The 17373-nt window shown below is 41.3% G+C and overlaps 1 protein-coding gene across 1 annotated transcript in view; it reads left to right on the forward strand.

The window, feature by feature from the left end:
- CACNB2 (calcium voltage-gated channel auxiliary subunit beta 2) overlaps positions 1-17373 on the forward strand; it is a 397653-nt gene that overhangs the window by 161645 nt on the left and 218635 nt on the right. The gene's annotated exons all lie outside the window — the stretch shown is intronic.

Below are 17373 nucleotides of genomic sequence, written 5' to 3' on the forward strand. Positions count from 1 at the left end.
CCACCAGCAGCTAACCTACGAAGTCTTCTAAATGCTACTTGCTTTTCCTCTTTTTCCTGCGAAGTAATCGCCAAACATCACGACCAGGCTCTTTGTTCAGTCTTGGGGGGGTCCTTGGGAATTGCCGTTTAGCAGAGAGGAGGGAAGAATTCCTCTGTGATTTGGGACATTTCCACCTGGAATCAAGTCTGTTTTTGAAGGAAAGACTTCACTCTGGATTTTGCGGAGGTAGAGAAGATACCCATGTGACAGCGTCTGCCTCCATAGACTGGGTGATTACAGCGGTGATCTGTGATGTGTGTGTTTACATGCTTAGCCCTGCGAAGAAAAATGGGTTCTCTGAAGGTGATCTTTATTTTTACTTATGATATCTGCGTCTGGCAAACCAGGGAACTTTTTGCATTTGGGTAACAGAGACCTTTGGAATCTACTTCATTGGCTTGTCCATGTTGGTGAAATTGCTGTTGGCCACCTCAGTACTGCATGTTACCATGCTAAAGACACCGAAGGGTAAAAATGTCTCCTGGGTAAGTAGAGGCTGATTTCCTATCTCTTCAAAATATATTTTAAGCAGAAACGCGTAATTTGAGAACTTAAAGACATCTAGGAGTTTCATGTCAGAGAGACCTTCAGAAAGTATTTGCCTTAGAAAAGCATATAAAGATCTTTATACTTGTTAGAAACCCTTTGGAAAAACATGACGGTGTGTTTGCTGAAATATAAACTATAGGACGTAAACTCTTCGCTTGTTTTGGCATTTTTAAGTTGTTTCATAGTCACATCTACACACACAACTTAAAATGTATGAATCCAATGTCAAGGTTATTATTTTAAGATGTTTTTAACTCCAGAATTCTTTAGGTTCGATAACGATAGTGTCGATTTCTTTGGGGGTCATTAAGTCCAATGTTAAAGGTAGGATGTGCAGAGTTTTCATTATTTGGGGATATTGTTGTTATGTTCCTATTATCTTAGGAACAAGATAGCAGTAGACATTTATCAGTTTCACATCTAATTTCTGTCAATCCATAATAGACATGTATAGTGAAAGTGTAACATTCCAGGGATAGCAACATGTTAATCCTAATCAAATTTAACTCTTTAATGTTGTTTCAAGTTAGTTTCCTACCAAAAATATAAAATAGATTGAGCTCAATATAATGAGAACAGTCTGTAAACTCCTAAAAAAAAAAAAAAAAGAAACGGAAGAGTGGCTTTAGTTCCCTGCTATCACATTTACTGAGCTTGATATATTAAAATTAACAGACCAATGGATTCCCTTGTACCCTCCAAATAAACTTGTGTCTCTAACACCGACGTTTTAGCTGGTACAGGCACGCACAACCCAACCATGCTTGTCCCGGCATTTGACATGTATGATTATGATTACAGTTTTCTTAAGATAACTCAGAAAAATAAATGATTCCATCTTTTTGTTTAAAGAAATCATTTTGACTACCTTAACTTGAAATTCACAATTTAGGTTATTCTTACTTTACATGATATAGCACAGTTTGTCTGAAAACAGTGATGGTGATTTTTTCTACCATGGATAGATATTCTTGGAGTACTTAATGAAAGGACATGTATCTTAATTTAGAACACAACTCCTAAAATTATTTCCAAAATTTCCCATGTTATTTATTATTAAAAATTAATATTTCTTGTCTTGATATTATTGTTACTGTTGTTGTTTTTATCCTCCCTGCCCCCTAGTATAACCAAGAGATAGGATTCAGGGACCCTTGGCCTAACCAGTGAGTTTTCGTTCCCTCCCTCTACAGGTGGCTCCCGCAGCTAATTCTGACGCCCATAGGGGTGTCTGCCACTTTCTCCTGGTATATAAACACCAAAGAAAGGAGTAGTTTCAAAAGTATATCCCCTCCTTCATCTGTTTATTAATTCTCCCAAAGAAGTGCCTGTTCAATGGAGTATTTCTGTCATGAGGGCAAAACTTGAAACATTTTAGAATCTTAGACCACCATTAGGTTTGGTTTCCTTTGGATTCAATGATGCTAATATTTTTTGAAAAGTTCAAGTTGTTGGCTAAAATTTAGAAGCAATTCTTTTAATAGAGTCAGAATACTTGTATTTTCTTAGGTTAGAACGTTCCTGGTGTATTCCATTTGATTACACTTGTCTCTGTACCAGAGTTTGTCGAAAGCAAAGTTTAGAAATTTAATGACTGTTGCCTTACGGGGAATATTGTAATTTAGGTGGTGTGTGTTTTTTGTGCAAGGAATGGATAATCAATGTTTATGAATATTATAAAATGCCTTATTTTGAACAGAGGGTGTAGAGAGACACTTTCAAATGTTGGCCATCGCTTCAATTTCAGTCAGTTGTGGTTCTTTTAGGCGTTGAATGACATTACTCTGAGTTCTTTGACCGTGGGGAGTGAAATGTCCCCGGTACTCCTGCCTTTGCCATTGCCAGTTTTCATTTGAACATTCATTTAGACTTGAGTTCAAGAGGAGAAGGAAATGATTCATCTCATCTCGAACTACATCGTGAACCTCACAGTGGTGAGAATAGGTCATGTATCTCTCTATCCCCGGTTCCTCTAGAATATTCCTTAGACATACTTGGCCCGCACTGATAATCACAAATAAGAACATCACAATCTCGGGGTGAAGCACCACTTTTCCTTTCCGGGTGCACACTCTCTGGCAGCAGGGTATCTCATCTGGGTGTCTGGTTAAACATGACTGAGAGGTCTCCTGGCTGAAAGATGAACAAGAGGGTAGTTAACTACCTGTTTCTCTGAGATGCGGTGAGGATTGGCAAGCCATCTTGCTATAAGGGTTCAACAGTCGATCAACAGATGTTTATCGATTGCCTCTTTTATGATATTCTCGGCGCTGAGCAAACAGCAGTGAGTAGGATACTCGCAAATCCCTGTCCTCAAAGAGCTGACGTTCTAGTGAAGGGAGATAGGAGATACGTGAGAATAAAGTCAAGTGGGAGACATGAACTTACCTGTGAAACAGAAACAGTTCCACAGACGTGGAGAACAGACTTGTGGCTGCCAAGGGGGAGGGGGAATAGGGGAGGGGTGGATTGGGAGTTTGGGGTTAACAGATGCAAACAGGTATATACAGGATGGATAAACAACAAGGTCCTGCTATACAGCACAGGGAACTATATCCAATATCCTGTGATAAACCATAATGGAAAAGAGTATGAAAAAACAAGGTGTGTGTATATACATATATGTATTGTGTGTGTGTGTATATATATATATATATATATGAATGTGTATATGTATATAACTGAATCACTTTACTACAGAAATTAACACGACATTGTAAGTCAACTATACTTCAATTTAAAAACAAAAGTCAAACAGGAGATGGGTTAGAAAGTGCTGGAAATTGGGAGGGGGTGTTGCACATTTGTTGGTCCAGCTATTTGAGCGAAGATTTGAAGTAGGTAACAGAGTCAGCCATAGGGGAAATGTAGCAGTGGAGCATTTCCAGCAGAGAAGATTTCAAGGTGCGGGGTTCTGAGGCTGGAGCGTGTGAGGAGTGGGAAGGCCAGTGTGGCCGGACTGTGGTTACGTTCTTGGAATTTCCTTGAGTCTCTTGTATGCATTTGCCTATTGTTGTATTTGCTTCCCTTGGGGATTCCAAGGCACATCGACATCCCTCCCTTCCAATCCCCAGAGAGTCGGTACGTAGAGGCTTCACGGAACAGCACACCCAGGCACCTGTACAACCAGCAAGGTGACAGGCAGAAGGAAGGACGGAGAGAGGACGGATCATCATGACATACTCGGGCTTTACATGTGGCCCTTAAGAGTTGACAACTTGTATTTTAATTATTTTTTAATGTTGTTGAGACAGTTTCACGGACGAGTGTGATACTGCTTTGGAATAACAGAAATTAGAATAAATTTTAAAGTAATGTTACAGGTAGAATTAAGAAAGAGGGGGGCTTCCCTGGTGGCACAGTGGTTGAGAGTCCGCCTGCCGACGCAGGGGACACGGGTTCGTGCCCCGGTCCGGGAAGATCCCACATGCCGCGGAGCGGCTGGGCCCGTGAGCCATGGCCACTGAGCCTGCGCGTCCGGAGCCTGTGCTCCACAACGGGAGAGGCCACAACAGTGAGAGGCCTGCGTACAGCCAAAAAAAACGAAAAAAAGAAAGAGGATTTGGGAGTAAGGATCCAGATTTAGGGAACACAGCTTTTCCAAGAGCAATTTTTACTTTTTGTGAGGACAGGTATGCAATACAGAACTTTATCGTGGAATCTCCATGTATTCTTGGACCATAAAAAGCCCTTCCAAAAGTCTGTTTTGGGGGACATGGTCTTGTGGACATTTGTTCATGAAAGCTGTAGGGGTCCCCTTAAGACTGTAGATCGGACTTTATGCCAGACTGACCTACTTTGTTGAAAAGTCACTTCACCCTGGAAATACAAAAATAACAGATCCCATTTTGGATCCTGTCGCGGTGCAAACTCCCTGGCTGTTCTTTTAACCCTCGAGATCTGAAATCAACCATACTGAACTTTCTGGTATTCCAAATCTGTGGTCCTATATGTAATGATTACTATTTGTGTATAGTATATTTCATTAGCTGCTTTTCCATTTTTGATTATGGGCCATAAGAAACTAATAAAACTCATTTAAGAAAATAAAGAGAGGCTATAAAGAATGTAAAGGAATTACAATCCTATAACCGAGTACTTGAGGTTAAATAAGAACTCAGAACTTTGGGGTCTGCTTTCTACAGATGCTTCTAGCAAATGCATTATTACGTGCATGTTATTCTGTTATAAAATAGATGTTACTAGAAATTGGCTAAAAGACTAACATGAAAATTCAACACTCTCCATGTAGGATGGGACACTGGCTCATTTCTGAAGTGGAAAAAGTGTCCCCCAGGGAAGAAATACCTCCTTTCCTTGGTCATTGACTCCAACATAGATGTTTCATCTTATTTCCATGTAGATGTCTCTCTCAAATTGTCAAGAATCACTGTTCCTCTCATTTTTTTAACCTGTCTGATCACTGTAGATATGTGAGTCTGTCTTGATGAACCTAAGGCCGAATGGCATTAAGAACGACTGTCAGAGATTTACCTCTCATTGGTTGTGCTTCATTTGATATGTACGTTTCACTGCAACGTCTAGATTGCTGGTTTCAGACAGTACAGTTTCTGAAAATATCCAGTCTTATCTTTTCCTTTCTCTGCTCCAAACATATACCAGTGTCATCAGAAATACTCTTTCCCTCTTATTTTCTCTCTTTCCTTGTTGGGATACATTAAAGGGTTTACTAAACGTATTTCCAACACCTGTGCAGGTTTTAATTTTTTTTTTTCAACTTCACTCACAGGTGACAGGAAATCAGGGTGCCTGGTGATACAGATAAATTATTTACATTTGCTCGCAGCTGCTAAGATTCTTCCAGAAATTCACACGTGAGGACAGTTTTTTCTTCTTCCAATAAATATTTTTCACTCAATAAGTGGACTCTGCATCTTGGCTTGGAAACCTGAGAGATTCCACCAGGTGGTTCTAGTAAATATGGATGTGTGGTGCTTTATATAGTGAGCCAAGAAGCATTAAAAAGGGTGTACTTGCATGAAGCCTGCTATTGTTAATTATGTTTTTTAATATTAAAATGCGTACCCTTTACAAAATAATCTTAGAGCATTCTCATACGTTTAAAAGGGAGGAAATCATCATTTGCTGCCTCCAAACTAACCCTTTTGCTCAGCTTTCCTGTTTCCCAGTTCTTTTTTTTTTAATTTTATTGAAGTCTAGTTGAGTTACAGTGTTGTGTTAATTTCTGCTGTACAGCAAAATGACTCAGTTATACATATATATTCTTTTCATGTTCTTTTCCGTTATGGTTTATCACAGGACACTGGTTATAGTTCCCTGTGCTCTACAGTAGGACCTTGTTGTTTATCCATCCTATATATACTAGTTTGAAGCTGCTAACCCCAGACTCCCACTCCATCCCTCCCCCTCCCCCTCGCCCCCTTGGCAACCACAAGTGTGTTCTCTATATCTGTGAGTCTGTTTCTGTTTTGTAGATAAGTTCATTTGTGTCGTATTTTAGATTCCACCTATAAGTGATATCATATGGTATTTGTCTTTCTCTTTCTGACTTACTTCACTTAGTGTGATCATCTCTAGGTCCAGGCGTGTTGCTGCAAATGGCATGATTTCATTCTTTTTCATGGCTTAGTAATATTCCATTAAATTCTGGTACTTCCACTAGCTGTGAGATCTTGAAGAAGTTATTAACCACCGAGAGTTAGTTTATTCATCTATAAAATGGGGATAATAAAACTTTTCCCTTAGGAGTATTTTAAAAATAATGTGTATAAAGTGCTAATCTTACTGCTAGTACTCACAAGTAATGTGTTCAGTTCCAGTTTCCTCCCTTCCTCTGTCCTTTCCTTTCCAATCCCACTGCTATAGCATTAATTCAGGGATTTTTCATATCTACTAGATCCTTACCCATAGCAGCCTCCATATTGAGCGCTAACTTCCAAACTTTCCCCTCTCCAGTCCGTTCCAAATGCTTCTCCTAGTCCGTAAGCTCCCTTAAACCTAGATTTTCATCAGTTCTCTGGCAGATCAAATCCCTTATAGATGCCTCACCATCCGTGGATAAAGTTAAACCTTCCTGAGGTCAACTGATTCCTTTCACAATGAATCAGGGGCAGGAAGGAGCCCAAGGGCCCTCTGCTTGTTCCTCTGGCTCCTTTCCTGTGGGTTTGAGCCTTGGGCTTGGACAAGATGAGCTTCCAGCTGGTGGAACTTCTTTCTCTTCCCCTTTCCTGGGAGGACATCCTCGGTCCTTACGGAGCTAATGTCTGAGAGTGAGGGAGAGACTCAGCTCCGTTTGGGGTACACCATCACTGCATGCAGAGGTTCACCCTGCACTCAGGGCTAGCATCTCTGCCTAGGTATTCCTGAGTCTAAACATCATGAATGAAGGCCGACAGAATGTGGTTCGGGAAGGGTGAGGAAAATCAAATAATTATCTGCAAGTCATTAAGTATTTTTGCTGAAATTGTCCCCTTTTTCTATTTGGGTGAAAGTTAAAAAAGAAGAGAGAGAGAGAAAGTGTGCTCAAGCAGGTGCATGAAAGATATCATGAAAAATCTAAACTTGAGAGTGCTGTATCCATACTAAACAAGAAGGTGATGTTTCAGGGAGGAGGTGTTGATCTATATCATAGTTCATCTTCGATGCCACATCTGAGGCTTTGCGGGTGCCGAACGGGAGGGCCAATTGTGAATGGTTTCCAAAATCAAGAGGTGACGTAATTTGCAGTGGGTTACCAAATCCCAGTCTGTTCACAGGGATCTGAGTCGGTGCCCAGTTGGGGGATTTTGTTCTTACTGCCCTGGCCTCAGTGCAAGCTGGCTGTGAGTGACAGCCTTTGTGAGCAGCAGGCCTTTCGGGGAAAACACGCCACAGCCCTGCAATCGCGTGGCAAGCGTGGCAGCCCTCCTTCTATACAGGTCAAGGGTAAGCGGAAGTGATGGGGACGGGGGGATTACTTCCACCCTGAGAAAACTGCTGTGTGGGGTGGAGATGGGCCACCCCTCGGAGCAGTTAGATGGAGTCAAGTTCAGGGACGCTACCTTTGGAGAACGGGTTGGAGAGATTCTAGTGTGAGCGATTCCAAATTAAGTTATCAAATCAATGCTAATCCTGTTTCAAGGCGTCCTTCAAACTAGGGTGACCAGAAGTCCCAAATTAGGCCTCTTGCCCCACAGTGGTTAATCGTGTCTTCTTTCATCCTCAGAAGTATTCTGAGTTGGACAACAAATTACACAGCCGCTCTCATTGTTACAACAGAGTATGAATGGATGATCAGTTCGGTCTGAGGAGGGAAGTGCAGGTACACCAATGGACTAAGCTGGTGTCGGACAGGAAGGCGTCAGCCCTGTGTCTTAGGGCAGGTGAATTAACCTCTTCAGGGATCACTTTCTTTACCTGCAGAATGAGGATTATTATACTCACCTCACGTGGCTGTGACGAGTACTAAGAATGAAAGGAATATATGCGATGGGGACGGGCCATGTCATAAGAAAGAAGAGCTGGCAAGGATTTTTACCTGGCCGTGCTACATGAAATTACCTCTGCTGCCAATCTAGATCTCTTAGCCTGACCTCGAAGAATGTCCGGTCTAGTCCAGTCTCAATGTAAGCTTCTGGCCCAGTCCCCTGCCACGTCCACAGACAGAACCTCAACTTCACGGACCGCACGTGGTGTGCTCACACCGCCATGCCTCTGCTCCCTGCTGCGTTGACTCTCACACCCCTGAAATTTAATTGCTACTATTTCTGAGCCAAGTTCCGAGCTAAGTCTTGTTGGCAAAGGCCATGTGAAGTAAAAGAGATCATTAGAGTTACCTTCACCCTTGTGTAAAGGAAGTTTGCATTTAAGTCATTCATACTGGTAGAACGTACTATAACAAATTTCAAAATTCTGCGTGTTTATTATGTCATTGATAATTAACACGTTTGAAATGCAGTCAAAATCTGTTCATTTTTATCATCAGCAATGATGCAACGACTTCTGGAAAAAAATTCACAGGTTATTCAGAATACTCTGGGGAGGAAAGAAAAGTGGGATTCCTCCTAAGGACTAAGGCTAGTCCAAGAAAATGAGACGATAAGTGAGGAAAGAGCGCTGTTTCAATTTGCATTCTACCAAAAGAATTAAGGTGAGATAGAGACTCTCAAAATGCCGAGGGAGCCCCCAAGCCTTTCCTAAAAGGAGGCTCAGGAGCTCAGGAGCGCAAATGTATCAGCGTTCGCCTCACCGTGGAGGTCTGGTATTTTTATCTTGGCACAGTTCGTTCTTTCTTAGCTCTTGCATTTATGATCATCATTAACTTCCCAACTCAAATCAAGAGAGTGAAGTGAGCTGACTTAGCCCTGCTCGCGTGAAGGAAAGCGCCAGGGTGACAAGGTTCGTCCGTCTATTCCACTGGTGAGACAAGCTCCACACGTTGGATTTAGTGAGCCTCGACCTGGTGCCTAGAAAGGATGTGAATATCTCACCTTTCCTGGGGCCCGAGAAAAGAACCCAAGTTGTGCCTCGTATTTAAATTAGCATAGGCTCAAGAAAGGCTGGAACTAACAATGCTCCCGACCTATCAAAGCAGAAGGAGGAAATCACATTGTCATGGATTTGTCAAAATCACCAGCGTCAGGCATCCCAGCTTGACACAAGGGAAATCATAATGGAATTAGGATTCCGAGATCTTATCACAGCAATCCCCGGAACCTACACAACTGTGTCAGAGTAGTTGGCTGGGGCTCTTGTTGCCACAGCGATCTTCTTAGCTGCTGGCAGATGGGGCCAGCAGCAGCAGCAATGTGGCACACATTTTTATTCGTTTCTTTTTAAATTGAAGTCTAAAAAAAAAAAACAAAAAAAATAAATAAATAAATAAATTGAAGTCTAGTCGATTTACAGTGTTGTGTTAATATCCGCTTCACAGCAGAGTGATTCAGATATATATGTGTGTGTGAATACACACACGCACACACACACACGCACGCACATATTCTTTTTTATATTCCTTTCCATTATGGTTTATCTCAGGATATTGAATATAGTTCCCTGTGCTCTACAGTAGGACCTTGTTGTTTATCCATCCTATAGATACTAGTTTGCATCTGCTAAACCCAAACTCCCACTCCTTCCCTCCCCCAACCCCCTCCCCCTTGGCAACCACAAGTCTTTTCTCTATGCCTGTGAGTCTGTTTCTGTTTCATAGTTAAGTTCATTTGTGTCGTATTTTAGATTCCACATATAAGTGATACCATATGGTATTTGTCTTTCTTCTTCTGACTTACTTCACTTAGTATGATAATCTCTAGATCCAGGCATGTTGCTGCAAATGGCGTTATTTCATTCTTTTTTATGGCTGAGTAGTATTCCATTGTATATACGTACCACATCTTCTTTATCCATTCGTCTGTCCGTGGACATTTAGGTTGCTTCCATGTCTTAGCTATTATGAATAGCACTGCTGTGAACATAGGGTGTGTGTATCTTTTTGAATTACAGCTCTGTCTGGATACATGCCCCAGAGTCAGATTGCTGGATCATATGGTGATTCTGGTTTTAGTTTTTTGAGGAACCTCCATATTCTTTTCCATAGTGGCTGCAGAAAACACATATTTTTAAATGTGAGTGACAGTCAGCTGTGAGGCAGACTTTTCTAGACTGGCAGGCGGATTGTAGCCTGGTGCAATCTGGGTTAAATGGACACAACCTGCTCTCGTCATAAGCTGTCTTATAGGTCCATACCCGTAAACAGGTGTCCTTCAAACTTTGAAACTTCACGGGGTCTCTCTGGCGTCCTTGGTCCCATGGTGGACTCATAGTAAAGGAAGTTGAGTCATCGACCTTGTTGGCCACTGCTGCCACCTCCGGAGATACAGGAATCGAGAGAGTTTATTCATGTTTTTGTTTTTCCCTAAAGGCTGTGCAGGAGGACAGACAGAAAAAGAGGGCTGTGAGAAATGTTTGAGAGAAGGAGGGAAAAAATAAAGAAGAAACACATCTCAATGCCACTGGTCTCAGATAACACACTTGCTTCTCTCCATAAGAGTTGATACTGAAGCCTCAGAAGCTGTTGACAGTTCACATAGTGTCTTCATTTCCTGCCACTTTCTCAATAATCTTGTAAAAATACCGCAGAGGGCTCTGTCAGAGGACTGCCTCTTGAGACAGGCTATCCGTTTTGAGTGCACATCCCAGCTCTGCCCTTGACCGTTTGGGGCACTAGTTACTCATCTTTAGGAAGACAGTTTTCTAGTCTCATCCACGGGGGGAGTGATCTCTATCCTGTTCACCTCAGATTGTGCCAAATGATCTCTGTGAGAGAGTCTTGACCCTGTAAAACATTAAAACCGTGTTCTTATTTTATGAAAATGAGACTGTGTTTCAAGAAAAACTACCAGTGTTTTTAAACACAGAATTGCAAGTCATAGTGGCAGTGGACAAGGTTACTTCTTAATAAACAGTGGGCAAGTGTATTCCCTCCTATGAGGAAATGAGCTCCCATGACCATCTCGGAGAATGGAGTGTAACAAAAGATAATAAATGCATTTGTTTCAAATATTGAGTTGAAAAGATGCTCGTTTCCCCCAAATTTCCAGGTGAAGGATAAGTCTGTGCTCATTTCCATTCCATGTTTTTCAGTGTAACCTAAACCTGTTAATATCTATATTCAGCAAAGCTGCCATGGTTGCCTGGCAACCAGGCTTAGTGGGCTAGCAAGGCACCAAAGGAAGAAATCAAATGCAGCTAACAAAACTGTGATTTATGCTTCCGTTGGACAGAAAATTCATTCTCCATGTGTTTTGCATGGATTTTTATTTTCAAAACATAAGTAAATCTTTCAAGATGTAAGCTCAGTGCTATTAGGAGTTTTAAAATCATGGCATATTAGGTAACATTTTGATGTGGTTGAATAAGTACAAAGGAGAAATCACTCTCTGCTCTTCCTTAATTAAAACGGGGGCAGTTCTTTTCCTTGTAGGTCATGTTGTACTTTTCACTCTCGCTTTTTATTTCCTCTGCAGAGAAATGTATACATTATCCTTGGAATAAGATGTAATGGAAATGACATGTCAACATTAGGAAGTAGAGGTTTAGGATTAATTACTGCCAGATTTTTGAATCTGGTACAAGGGAGTAAAAAGGAAAATGGATTAAAATGACTTTTCGTATGCAGAGTTTTCTACCTTTCCGCCGTTTTCTTATATTCTTCCCCATGGAAACTTTATCACCTCCAAAATTAATAATATATAATCCACAAAAATGTCTATGAATGTATGGCCCACAGACTTAAAGTCTAAAATTTCCTTTCTAAAATTTCTTCAACTCTGACATGTAGTGAATTTCTTTATTCAAGAAATTCACTAGAAGTAGAAGTAGAAGTAGAGGGTAAGCTCCATGCAGGGTTACTCTGCTATTAGTGGTGCTGAAATTTCTGTTCTTACACTGCACTGTGCAGATGACCCTGTCTGATCCTTCACTGAAGGAATGTGCTATATGCGTAGAACATAGTAGTGGGATTCCAAAATGGTCTGTGTGGCAAAAAGAATAAAATACCTAGGGATAAACCTACCGAAGGTGGCAAAAGACCTGTATGCAGAAAACTATAAGACACTGATGAAAGAAATCAAGGACGATACAAACAGATGGAAAGGTATACCATGTTCTTGGATTGGAAGAGTCAACATTGTGAAAAATAACTATACTACCCAAAGCAATCTACAGATTCAGTGCAATCCCTATCAAATTACCAATGGCATTTTTCACAGAATTAGAACAAAAACTTTTACAATTTGTATGGAAACACAAAAGACCCCGAATAGCCAAAGCAATCTTGAGAAAGAAAAACGGAGCTGGAGGAATCAGGCTCCCTGACTTCAGACTATACTACAAAGCTACAGTAATCAAGACGGTATGGTACTGGCACAAAAACAGAACTATAGATCAATGGAACAGGATAGAAAGCCCAGAGATAAACCCACACACATATGGTCACCTTATCTTTGACAAAGGAAGCAAGAATATACAATGGAGAAAAGACAGCCTCTTTAATAAGTGGAGCTGGGAAAACTGGGCAGCTACATGTAAAAGAATGAAATTAGAACACTTCCTAACACCATACACAAAAATAAACTCGAAATGGATGAAAGACCTAAATGTAAGGCCAGACACTATAAAACTCTTAGAGGAAAACATAGGCAGAACTCTCTGACATAAATCACGGCAAGATCGTTTTCAACCCACCTCCTAGAGTAATGGAAATAAGATCAAAAATGAACAAATGGGACCTAATGGAGCTTGGAAGCTTTTGCACAGCAAAGGAAACCATGAACAAGACGAAAAGACACCCTCAGAATGGGAGAAAATATTGCAAATGAAGAAACAGACAAAGGATTAATCTCCAGAATATATAAGCAGCTCATGCAGGTCAATATCAAAAAAACAAACAACCCAATCCAAAAATGAGTGGAAGACCTAAATGGACATTTCTCTGGGGAAGACATACAGATTGCCAACAAACACTTGAAAAGATGCTCAACATCACTAATCATTAGAGAAGTGCAGGTCAGAGCCACGATGAGGTATCACATCACACCGGTCAGAATGGCCATCATCAAAAAATCTACAAAGAATAAATGATGGAGAGGGTGTGGAGAAAAGGGAAGCCTCTTGCGCTGTTGGTGGGAATGTGGATTGATACAGCCACTATGGGAACAGTGTGGACGTTTCTTTAAAAACTAGAGATAGGGACTTCCCTGGTGGCGCAGTGGTTAAGAATCCACCTGCCAATGTAGGGCACATGGGTTTGAGCCCTGGTCCGGGAAGATCCCGCATACTGTGGAGCAACTAAGCCAGTGCGCTACAACTACTGAAGCCCACGTGCCTAGAGCCCATGCTCTGCAGCAGGAGAAGCCACTGCAATGAGAAACCCGCAACCAAGAGTAGCCCCCACTCACTGCAACTAGAGAAAGCCCGCAAGGACCTAACGCAGCCAAAAATAAATAAATAAAATAAATAAATTTAAAAAAAAAAAAAAAAAACTAGAGATAGAACTGCCATATGACCCAGCAATCCCATTACTGGGCGTATACCCTGAGAAAACCATAATTCAAAAAGAGACATGTACCACAATGTTCATTGCAGTGCTATTTACAGTTGCCAGGACGTGGAAGCAACCTAGGTGTCCGTCGACGGATGAATGGATAAGAAAGTTGTGCCACATATTTGCAGTGGAGTATTGCTCGGCCATAAAAAGGAATGAAATTGAGTTATTTGTAATGAGATGGATGGACTCATTAGAGTGAAGAGTCATACAGAGTGAAGTAAGTCAGAAGGAGAAGAACAAATACCGTATGCTAACGCATGTGTATGGAATCCAAAAAAACAGTACTGATGAACCTAGTGGCAGAGCAGGAATAAAGATGCACAAGTAGAGGATGGACTTGAGGACACGGAGGGGAGGGGAAGCTGGGACGAAGTGAGAGAGTGGCATGGATGTATATACACTACCAAATGTAAAATAGATAGCTAGGGGGAAGCAGCCACGTAGCACAGGGAGATCAGCTCAGTGCTTTGTGACAACCTAGACGGGCGGGATAGGGAGGGTGGGAGGGAGACGCAAGAGGGAGGAGATATGGGGATATATGTATACATGTAGCTGATTCACTTTGTTGTACAACAGAAACTAACACAACAATGTAAAGCAGTTATACTACAGTAAAAATATTTAAAAAATAAAATAAATTTTAAAAAAAGAGTATGTAATCCAAAGGTTTTCCTTATCACTTACTTCATGAACTAAATAGACTATGTGACTGGAAAAGAATTTGGAGTTTAAAACTTATATCTTCTACTGTTTTATTATCGCACTTGTTTCATTGTTCAGATTTTATTAGGTAAATTCAATATTCTTAGGAAAAGTAAACTAAAGAACTCTGAACAAATCCTCTTTGAAATAAGATTGGAGAATAAGATAAAGCAAATAACTGTGACGGTTGAAGTGAAGATGTGAAAAGTCTGACAAAGATGGGAATAGAACACTGATAGAATGAACTTAAAATATCGGTGGGAAGCAGCTTAAATCCTCAGCATCTGCAATGAACACGCGTTTTGGTTCCCATGTGATGGAGGAAGCAAATCTTTTATTATTACTTAGCTGTCAAACAGTCATTTATATCTATTTGACATTCTTTCTTTTCTTTATTTTGTGGTCGGTATGTATTATGGTTTGTCAAGACAAACTGGAAGTGCAAATTTTATGTGCAGTCTCCTAATCTGTAAGTGTTGACGTCAGTAAAAACTAACAACCCTGATTCATGAAGCCAGAAGATGCTCATGTTTACCATTCATGACCCCCGATGTAGCGGGAGAAGAGAAGAGGGCTGGTGGGGGAATCGTAAGGAATTCTCACATGTTAAGAGGTTGCAAATAAAACTGAGGGAGGTAAGGCAAGAAACAGGATCCTCTTTGACACCATAGTAACTAAGGATGGAGAGTTTTCAGGAGGAAGAGGGGAGGAATCCACTGGGACCAAAGTGGCTTTAGTGAAAGGGCGTTGGTGATCACTGGTGATCTTAGAAAAGGAATTTCAAGGGGTTGGTGACAGTCCAGTACAAATGCAATGAGTTACAAAGAATGTGTGGGTGATGAAGACTAGAAACAAGCAAAATATAGCTTTACATTTTCCAGAAGGAGGAAGTAGACCACAGTCACTGGAGCGGAAGTAATTTGAGGGAAGATGTGGGCATATCTGTAGACGGAGAACACATTTCTGGAGCAAACAGAAGATGAGACCAAATACACAGGTCTAGGGTTAGTCTTTGAAAGAATTAAGACTGCGAAGGGAAGCAGAACATATCGATGAATATGTGAAATTTGTGTGTGGTTAATGCCACGAATTTTGAGTCAACATTTGAGTTGACATTTGAGTTGACATGTTTTATTTGGAGTACAGTAAGTCCCCTGTGTACAAATTTTCAAGGTGCGAGATTTCAAAGATGCAAACGTGCATTCACCTGTCCAGTCACGTAAATTAGTTCATGTGTCTGGCATACGTTGTCACGTGTGTGCCTCCTCTACAAGTGGTTGTGCTTTTGTGTACTTTACTGTACAGGACTGTATAGGGTACAGTATCTTTATTTCAAGCCCAGGATGGCCGGAAGCAAGCGTAAAAGCAGCGGTGATGTAGCTGGTACTACTGTCCTTTTCAAGGAACTGTGCTGTAAGATTAGAAATGTGTTCTTTATTTTTTGTGTTTGTTTTTTACGTATTATTTGTGTGAAAAGTACAGTACGGCACTATGTAGCTGATTGTGTTAGTTGGGTACCTAGGCTAACTTTGTTGGACTTAACGAACAAATTGGACTTACGAGCACACTCTCGGAACAGAACTCGTTTGTATGTAGGGGACTTCCTGTAGAGGTGAGGTCCTTGGAAAATGAGGGGAAGAGGGTGAAGTAGGAGGAAGAATAGGAAACAGACGTCTGTTATGAAGTCACTGTGAGCATCATGGAGGGTCGTGGGGAAATTGGGTGAGATGATACTTATTGAATATCTCCAGCAATTCACAGTAACCCTGGAGAAAATGACAGAGATTTTCTGTATAGTTAATAGGTAGAAGCTGAAGATAGTTAAGGAGTGAGGGCTCCTGAGTGGCTAAGACTGTAATTGCTGCAACGTTGGACCTTGGAAGTGACGGAGGGGAGCAAGCGATTCCAAGAGGAGGTTAGGAGAGCGAAGCTACTGCAGAGACGTGAAAGGACTCGGTGTCATGGGAAGGCGAAGGGTAAGTTTATAGTAAGAGGGGGAGCAGGCGAGGTGAAAGTAAAACAGGTTATGATCAGAGAAAGTTTCAGGGTTTGAGGTCCCTTCGTGAAAACAATGTAGGGTAAAATCAAGAAGAGGTATTTACTGAGCCATAAAAAAGAACGAAATTCTGCCCTTTGCAGCCATGTGGATGGACCTAGAGACCACTTGTAGAGGATGCATGCACGTGACAACATACGCCAGATGCGTGAACTAACTTACATGGTTGGACGTGCGAACGCACGTTTACACCTTTGAAAGTTCGCACCTTGAAAATCCATATGTAGGGGACTTACAGTATTCCAGATAAGACATGTCAATTCAAATATCAACTCAAGATTCATGGCGTTAACCACACACAAACTTCACATATTCATTGAGTATTCACTTATTACTGCTTAGTGAAATAAGTCAGACAGAGAAAGACAAGTACTGTATAATATCACTTATATGTGGGATCTAAAAAATAAATCAAATGAATATATATAGCAAAACAGAAACAGACTCACAGATATAGAGAACGAGTGGGGATAGGGAAGGGAGAAAGGGGCAAGATAGGGGTATGGGATTAAGAGATGCAAACTACTGGGCTTCCCTGGTGGCGCAGTGGTTGAGAGTACGCCTGCCGATGCAGGGGACACGGCTTCGTGCCCCAGTCCGGGAAGGTCCAGGAAGATCCCACATGCCGCGGAGCGGCTGGGCCCGTGAGCCATGGCCGCTGAGCCTGCGCGTCCGGAGCCTGTGCTCTGCAACGGGAGAGGCCACAGCAATGAGAGGCCCGCGTACCAAAAAAAAAAAAAAAAAAAGATGCAAACTACTGTGTATAAAGTAGATAAGCAACAAGGTTGTAGCATGCAGCACAGAAATATAGCCATTATCTTGTGATAACTTTTAATGGAGTATATATAATCTGTAAAAACACTGAGTCACTATGATATACACCCAAAACTAATATAATATCATAAATCAGCTATACTTCAATTTTAAAAAAAGAAGAGGTAAGAGTTATGCGAAG

Source organism: Phocoena phocoena, chromosome 2, assembly GCF_963924675.1.
Source record: "Phocoena phocoena chromosome 2, mPhoPho1.1, whole genome shotgun sequence".
Taxonomy (NCBI): Eukaryota; Metazoa; Chordata; class Mammalia; order Artiodactyla; family Phocoenidae; genus Phocoena; species Phocoena phocoena.